The sequence below is a fragment of the Lissotriton vulgaris genome, chromosome 1_1 (assembly GCF_964263255.1).
Source record: "Lissotriton vulgaris chromosome 1_1, aLisVul1.2, whole genome shotgun sequence".
Classification (NCBI taxonomy): Eukaryota; Metazoa; Chordata; class Amphibia; order Caudata; family Salamandridae; genus Lissotriton; species Lissotriton vulgaris.
Window position 1 is genome coordinate 246,792,358 of NC_141685.1, and position 8,466 is coordinate 246,800,823.

The 8,466-nt window shown below is 51.3% G+C and overlaps 1 non-coding gene across 1 annotated transcript; it reads left to right on the forward strand.

Moving 5' to 3' along the window:
* Positions 1–8,191: 8,191 nt before the first annotated feature.
* TRNAA-UGC (transfer RNA alanine (anticodon UGC)) lies at positions 8,192–8,263 on the forward strand. The gene has a single exon. It is a non-coding gene; the product is annotated as a tRNA-Ala (tRNA).
* The last annotated feature ends 203 nt before the right edge of the window (positions 8,264–8,466 follow it).

The following is an 8,466-nucleotide window of genomic DNA, read 5'->3' on the forward strand; positions in this document are numbered from 1 at the left end:
GAAGGAGGCGGGGTGGAAGAGAGCAGCAGATCAGCACAGGAGAAGAGAACAGGGAGTTAAAAAAGGAGGCAGGTGGAAGTGAACAGCAGATTAGCTCAGGAGAAGAGAACAGGGAGTTAAAGAAGGAGGCAGGTGGAAGAGAGCAGCAGATCAGTATGGGAGAAGAGAAGAGAACAGAGAATTAGAGAAGGAGGTGGGTGGAAGAGAGCAGCAGATCAGCAGAGCAAAAGAGAACAGGGAGTTAAAGAAGGTGGCGGTGGAAGAGAGCAGCAGATCAGCACAGAAGAAAAGAAGAGAATAGGGAGTTATAGAGGAGGCTGGGGGAAGAGAGCAGCAGATCAGCACAGGAGAAGAGAACAGGGAGTTAAAGAAGGAGGCGGGTGGAAGAGAGTAGCAGATCACCACAGGAGAAGAGAACAGGGAGTTAAAGAAGGAGGCTGGTGGAAGTAAGCAGCAGATCAGCAGAAGTTAACAGGGCGTTAAAGAAGGAGGCGGGTGGAAGAGAGCAACAGATCAGCACAGGAGAAGAGAAGAGAAGAGAACAGGGAGTTAAAGAAGGAGGCGGGTGGAAGAGAGCAGCAGGTCAGCACAGGAGAAGAGAAGAGAACAGGGAGTTAAAGAAGGAGGTGGGGTGGAAGAGAGCAGCAGATCAGCACAGGAGAAGAGAACAGGGAGTTAAAGAAGGAGGCGGGTGGAAGAGAGCAGCAGATCAGCACAGGAGAAAAGAAGAGAATAGGGAGTTATAGAGGAGGCTGGGGGAAGAGAGCAGCAGATCAGCACAGGAGAAGAGAACAGGGAGTTAAAGAAGGAGGCGGGTGGAAGAGAGTAGCAGATCAGCACAGGAGAAGAGAACAGGGAGTTAAAGAAGGAGGCTGGTGGAAGTAAGCAGCAGATCAGCAGAAGTTAACAGGGCGTTAAAGCAGGAGGCGGGTGGAAGAGAGCAACAGATCAGCACAGGAGAAGAGAAGAGAACAGGGAGTTCAAGAAGGAGGCGGGTGGAAGAGAGCAGCAGGTCAGCACAGGAGAAGAGAAGAGAACAGGGAGTTAAAGAAGGAGGTGGGGTGGAAGAGAGCAGCAGATCAGCACAGGAGAAAAGAACAGGGAGTTAAAGACGGAGGCGGGGTGGAAGAGAGTAGCAGATCAGCACAGGAGAAGAGAACAGGGAGTTAAAGAAAGAGGCGGTGGAAGAGAACAGTAGATTGGCACAGGAGAAGAGAGCAGGGAGTTAAAGAAGGAGTCAGGTGGAAGTAAGCAGCAGATCAGCAGAAGTTAACAGGGCATTAAAGAAGGGGGTGGGGTGGAAGAGAGCAACAGATCAGCACAGGAGAAGAGAAGAGAACAGGGAGTTAGAGAAGGAGGCGGTGGAAGAGAGCAGCAGATCAGCACAGGAGAAGAAAACAGGGAGTTAAAGAAGGAGGCGGTGGAAGAGAACAGCAGATCAGCATGGGAGAAGAGAACAGGGAGTTAGAGAAGGAGGTGGGGTGAAAGAGAACAGCAGATCAGCACAGGATAAGAGAACAGGGAGTTAGAGAAGGAGGTGGATGGAAGAGAACAGCAGATCAGCATGGGAGAAGAGAACAGGGAGTTAGAGAAGGAGGTGGTGTGAAAGAGAACAGCAGATCAGCACAGGAGAAGAGAACAGGGAGTTAGAGAAGGAGGCGGATGGAAGATAGCAGAAAGATCATCACAGGAGAAGAGAACAGGGAGTTAAAGAAGGAGGCGGCGTGGAAGAGAGCAGCAGATCCGCACAGGTGAAGAGAACATGGAGTTAAAGAAGGAGGTGGGGGAAGAGAGCAGCAGATCAGCACAGGAGAAGAGAACATGGAGTTAAAGAAGGAGGTGGGGTGGAAGAGAGCAGCAGATCAGCACAGGAGAAGAAAACAGGGAGTTAAAGAAGGAGGCGGTGGAAGAGATCAGCAGATCAGCATGGGAGAAGAGAACAGGGAGTTAGAGAAGGAGGTGGGGTGAAAGAGAACAGCATATCAGCACAGGATAAGAGAACAGGGAGTTAGAGAAGGAGGCGGATGGAAGATAGCAGAAAGATCATCACACAAGAAGAGAACAGGGGGTTAGAGAAAGAGGCGGGAGGAAGAGAACAGCAGATCAGCATGGGAGAAGAGAACAGGGAGTTAGAGAAGGAGGTGGTGTGAAAGAGAACAGCAGATCAGCACAGGAGAAGAAAACAGGGAGTTAGAGAAGGAGGCGGATGGAAGATAGCAGAAAGATCATCACAGGAGAAGAGAACAGGGAGTTAAAGAAGGAGGCGGCGTGGAAGAGAGCAGCAGATCCGCACAGGTGAAGAGAACATGGAGTTAAAGAAGGAGGTGGGGGAAGAGAGCAGCAGATCAGCACAGGAGAAGTGAACAGGGAATTAAAGAAGGAGGTGGGGAAAGAGAGCAGCAGATCAGCACAGGAGAAGAGAACAGGGAGTTAAGGAAGGAAGCGGGTGAAGAGAGCAGCAGATCAGCACAGGAGAAGTGAACAGGGAGTTAAAGAAGGAGGTGGGGGAAGAGAGCAGCAGATCAGCATGGGAGAAGAGAACAAAAAGTTAAGGAAGGAAGCGGGTAGAAGAGAACAACTTATTAGCACAGGAGAAGAGAACAGGGAGTTAGAGAAGGAGGCGGGTGAAAGAGAACAGCAGATCAGCTCAGGAAAAGAGAAGCGAACTGAGTTAAAGAAGGAGTTTGGGTGGACGAGAGCATCAGATCAACACAGGAGAAGAGAACAGGGAGTTAAAGAAGAGGTTGGGGTGGATTAGAGCAGCAGATCAGCACAGGAGAAGATAACATGGAGTTAAAGAAGGAGGCGGGTGTAAGAGAGCAGCAGATCAGCACAGGAGAAGAGAACAGGGAGTTAAAAAAGGAGGCAGGTGGAAGTGAACAGCAGATCAGCACAGGAGAAGAGAACGGAGTTAAAGAAGGAGGCGGGATGGAAGAGAGCAGCAGATCAGCACAGGAGAAGAGAACGGGTAGTTAAAGAAGGAGGCGAGGTGGAAGAGAGCAGCAGATTAGTAGAAGAGAACAGGGAGTTAAAGAAGGAGGTGGGTGGAAGAGAGCAGCAGGTCAGTACAGGAGAAGAGAACAGGGAGTTAGAGAAGGAGGTGGGGTGGAAGAGATCAGCAGAACAACACAGGAGAAGAGAACAGGGAGGTAGAGAAGGAGGCGGGTTGAAGAGTACAGCAGATCAGCACGGGAGAAGAAAACAGGGAGTTAGAGAAGGAGGCGGATGGAAGATAGCAGAAAGATCATCACACAAGAAGAGAACAGGGGGTTAGAGAAAGAGGCGGGAGGAAGAGAACAGCAGATCAGCATGGGAGAAGAGAACAGGGAGTTAAAGAAGGAGGCGGTGGAAGAGAACAGCAGATCAGCATGGGAGAAGAGAACAGGGAGTTAGATAAAGATGTGGGTGGAAGAGAACAGCAGATCAGCAAAGTAGAAGAGAAGAGAACAGGGAGTTAGCAAAGGATGTGGGTGGAAGAGAGGGAGGTCGATAGAGGGATGGAGGGCGATAGATAGATAAAGGGAGGGCGATAGATAGAGGGAGGGCGATAGATAGATAGAGGGAGGGCGATAGAGGGAGGGCGATAGATAGGGGGAGGGCGATAGATAGATAGAGGGAGGGCGATAGATAGATGGAGGGAGGGCGATAGATAGATAGAGTGAGGGCAATAGATAGATAGAGTGAGGTAGGGCAATAGATAGATAGGGTGAGGGAGGGCGATAGATAGATAGAGTGAGGGAGGGCGATAGATAGAGTGAGGGAGGGCGATAGATAGATAGATAGATAGATAGATAGATAGATAGATAGATAGATAGATAGATAGATAGATAGATAGATAGATAGATAGATAGATAGATAGATAGATAGATAGATAGATAGATAGATAGATAGATAGAGTGAGTGAGGGCGGTAGAGTGAGTGCGGTAGAGTGAGGGCGATAGAGTGAGGGCGGTAGAGTGGTAGAGTGAGGAAGGTAGAGTGGTAGAGTGAGGGGGATAGAGTGGTAGAGTGAGTGCGGTAGAGTGAGGGCGGTAGAGTTGTAGAGTGAGGGCGGTAGAGTGAGGGCGGTAGAGTGAGGGTGTGAGTGAGGGTGTGAGGGCAGTAGAGTGGTAGAATGTGGGTGGTAGAGTGAGAGTGGTAGAGTGGTAGAGTGAGGGCGGTAGAGTGGTAGAGTGAGGGCGGTAGAGTGAGGGCGTGAGGGCGGTAGAGTGGTAGAGTGAGGGCAGTAGAGTGAAGGTGGTAGAGTGGTAGAGTGAAGGCGGTAGAGTAAGGGCGTGAGGGCGGTAGAATGGTAGAGTGAGGGGGGTAGAGTGGTAGAGTGAGAGCTGTAGAGTTAGGGCGGTAGAGTGGTAGAGTGAGGGCGGTAGAGTCAGGGAGGTAGAGTCAGGGCAGTAGAGTGGTAGAGTTAGGGCAGTAGAGTTAGGGCGTGAGGGCGGAAGAGTGGTAGAGGGAGAGTGGTAGAGTGAGAGTGGTAAAGTGAGGGTGGTAGAGTGAGGTGGTAGAGTGAGGCCGTGAGGGCAGTAGAGTGGTAGAGTGAGGGCGGTAGAGTGGCAGAGTGAGTGCGGTAGAGTGAGGGCGGGAGGGCGGTAGAGTGGTAGAGTGAGGGCATGAGGGTGGTAGAGTGGTAGAGTTAGGGCGGTAGAGTGAGGGCATGAGGGCGGTAGAGTGGTAGAGTGAGGACAGTAGAGTGAGGGCGGTAGGGTGGTAGAGTGAGGGCGGTAGAGTGGTAGAGTGAGGGCGGTAGAGTCAGGGCAGTAGAGTGGTTGAGTCAGGGCAGTAGAGTTAGGGCGTGAGGGCGGAAGAGAGGTAGAGTGAGAGTGGTAGAGTGAGAGTGGTAGAGTGAGAGTGGTAAAGTGAGGGTGGTAGAGTGAGGTGGTAGAGTGAGGCCGTGAGGGCAGTAGAGTGGTAGAGTGCGGGCGGTAGAGTGGGAGAGTGAGTGCGGTAGAGTGAGGGCGGGAGGGCGGTAGAGTGGTAGAGTGAGGGCATGAGGGCGGTAGAGTGGTAGAGTTAGGGCGGTAGAGTGAGGGTGTGAGGGCGGTAAAGTGGTAGAGTGAGGGTGGTAGAGTGAGGGCGGTAGAGTGAGGGCATGAGGGCGGTAGAGTGGTAGAGTGAGGACAGTAGAGTGAGGGCGGTAGGGTGGTAGAGTGAGGGCGGTAGAGTGAGGGCGGTAGAGTGGTAGAGTGAGGGCGGTAGAGTGAGGGAAGTAGAGTGGTAGAGTGAGAGTGGTAGAGTGAGGGCGTGAGAGCGGTAGAGCGAGGGCGGTAGAGTGGTAGAGTGAGGGTGGTAGAGTGAGGGCAGTAGAGCGAGGGCAGTAGAGTGCTAGAGTGAGGGCGGTAGAGCGAGGGCATGAGTACAGTAGAGTTATACTGACATATCTGTCCTTCCTTGCGACTTGATGTGTCATGTTGTAAATTTGATGCATCATTGGTGTCGCAAGGAGGGTGCACTGAGAAGTGGCGCATCGCTGCTTTCACGCAGCGATGTGCCACTTCTCATAAATGAGGCCCTCTACATTTACCATGTGCGTCCATGGAACAGGCTCATGTATTGAGGCCTTCTACTACCAGCGACACCCCTACCAAGATTGACAAAAGCATCCATTATTACGAATGACATATCATGACATGACCCAACTGGAGATAGACAGGGGCACTCATGACGTATGAATCTGTTGTTTACAAACTTCCTGCAGACAAAATTAAATTCCGCTGACATTGGACAGCATATTCAGAAAAGAATGAGAGTTCGGTGAATTCAGCACCAACATTATAGCCAGCAAGTAAAGCCTCCCTGAGAGGAGAGACAATGAAAGAAACAGAGATTGCTAAAAAAAAAAGGCGAGGGAAGCCAGAAACAAAAATTGACAGTTGCCGTGCCAAAATTATGTCAAATTCAAGTAAAATTAAGCAAAATTTAATGGCATGCCAGTCCGGCATTTGGCATATTTTTTCATGTAAGGACCTGTTTTGCGTTGAAAAAAGTACACCTGTCCACCTGACTCCCGACACCTCCTCCAACCCATCTCTGACTGGTCTCTTAATTATCTGCCGATCGGGAGTAAAGCACGCCACCGATATTGCTGCTCTTATCCTGAACAAAAATCTCGACTTAGCAATTCTAACAGAATCATGGCTAAACGACTCCTCATCCCCATGCCTAGACCTCTTAGTCCCTCCCAACTATAACAATGCAAGGCTGGACAGGCGACATGACAAGAAAGGAGGCAGCATCGCCTGCATCTATCACTCTAACCTTCTTGTCACGGAACTTCTGGCGGATACCACCTACTCCTGAGAATACCTCACCCTCTCCATTTGCAGTAACTCCAACAAACTGTGCAACCTGCACATCTCCCCCCCAGGCATGAATGACTCCTTCACCGACCACCTCATGGAAATTGTCACAGCAACGAGTTCCCCCAACGCTAAAGACATTTTCCGTGGAGATTTCAACCCGCACTGGAACGATCCCAAGGATCCTCATGTCAACGTCATTAAAGACCTCCTGGTCGATCAAGCCCTGACCTAATCTTGCTCACTCCCAACTCACTCGAAAGGGGCCACTCTTGACTGGATCATCTCTAAGGAATCAACAGTCAAGCTCATCTCCAGGCTCACAGGTCTCATCCCAGGTTCACAGGTCTCATTGCCGGATTCACACATCTCATCCCAGGTTCACTGGTCTCATCGCCAGGTTCACTGGTCTCATTCCAGGTTCACAGGTCTCCTCCCAGGTTCACAGGTCTCATCCCAGGTTCACAGGTCTCATCCCAGATTCACAGGTCTCATCCCAGGTTCACAGGTCTCATCCCAGGTTCACAGGTCGCATCCCAGGTCTCATCCCAGGTTCACAGGTCTCATCGCCAAGCTCAAAGGTCTCACCCCAGGTTCACAGGTCTCATCCCAGGTTCACAGGTCTCACCCGAGGTTCACAGGTCTCACCCCAGGTTCACAGGTCTCATCCCAGGTTCACAAGTCTCATCCCAGGTTCACAGGTCTCATCCCAGGTTCACAGGTCTCATCGCAGGTTCACGGTCTCATCCCAGGTTCACAGGTCTCATCCCAGGTCTCATTCCAGGTTCACAGGTCTCACAGCCAGGCTCCAAGGTCTCACCCTAGGTTCACAGGTCTCATCCCAGGTTCACAGGTCTAACCCCAGGTTCACAGGTCTCATCCCAGGTTCACAGGTCTCATCCCAGGTTCACAGGTCTAACCCCAGGTTCACAGGTCTCATCCCAGGTTCACTGGTCTCATCCCAGGTTCACAGGTCTCATCGCCAGGCTCCAAGGTCTCATTCCAGGTTCACTGATCTCATCCCAGGTTCACGGGTCTCATCAACAGGTTCAGAGGTCTCGTCCCACGTTCACGGGTCTCATCCCAGGTTCAGGGGTCTCATCGCCAGGTTCAGGGGTCTCATCCACCACCATCACCTCTGCCCTCACACTGAGAGAAGCCTCACTGCTCTCCTCCCAGCAGTGAGACCAGACAAGAGCTGACACTTTTAGCAGTGATGTCATCGACACCGTGACTCTTCCCAAAGCTTAACCAATCTGAGCAGGGAAAACTGCACCCACCCTGACCCCGGCCCCTCCTCCCCTCCCTGGTGCCCCTCAGAGAGACCCCAATCATCCCCTCCACACCGACCCCCTTTCCAGTCACATACATTTAATGTATTTTAAAGTGCTGGTAAAGGCTGGCTTTCCTAATCCACTCAGCTATCCATGTGAATACAGGTCTGTTCTTTGCAGCAGGCATATTAACCCTTTGCGTTACATTTTGGCGAGTCAAAACTGCCACTGGACAAAACTCTGATCTCTCTCTCGAACAGGAACATTATTTACAGGAGTTATCTTGACATTTTTATTGCTGCCTGAAAGCTGGACGCACAGGGAACTCTGCAGCAGGTGCTTTTAAATTGTAGGTTATTGCTAAACACAGCGGCCTCGGCCTGGGGTCACTGCTGCACCCGTCGCACCGCCCTAGGAATTACTCTGAGCAAGTAAAACACGTTATTTTTAAGCAAGACCCCCGCCCTCTCCCCCCGCGCCTTGCCAGGTGTGGTTGTATTGATGACACCGCCCTAAATCCGGCCCTGCCCACGCCAGGACTATGTTTGATCAACCTCCTGCGCAAATGAATCACACGCACTCAGTTGCAGTCGTCAGCCTTCACCGTACACAACGTCGTCACCAGGGGATGTAGCTCAGTGGTAGAGCGCATGCTTTGCATGTATGAGGCCCCGGATTCAATCCCCGGCATCTCCACTTCTTTTATGTCCACGTGGATACTTTATTACATTGCAGATCAGGTTTCCCGTTTACCCGAGTGGGTTACTCCTCCGTGCCAGGTTCTCCCCTTTGCATTCTGGGTCATGTAGTCTTGGGACCGCAGGCATCAGAATGGAAAAAGAAATAAAACTTGGACGGGTGCCTGGTCGAACTACTCAAGGTAAGTGCCGTGGAGATAC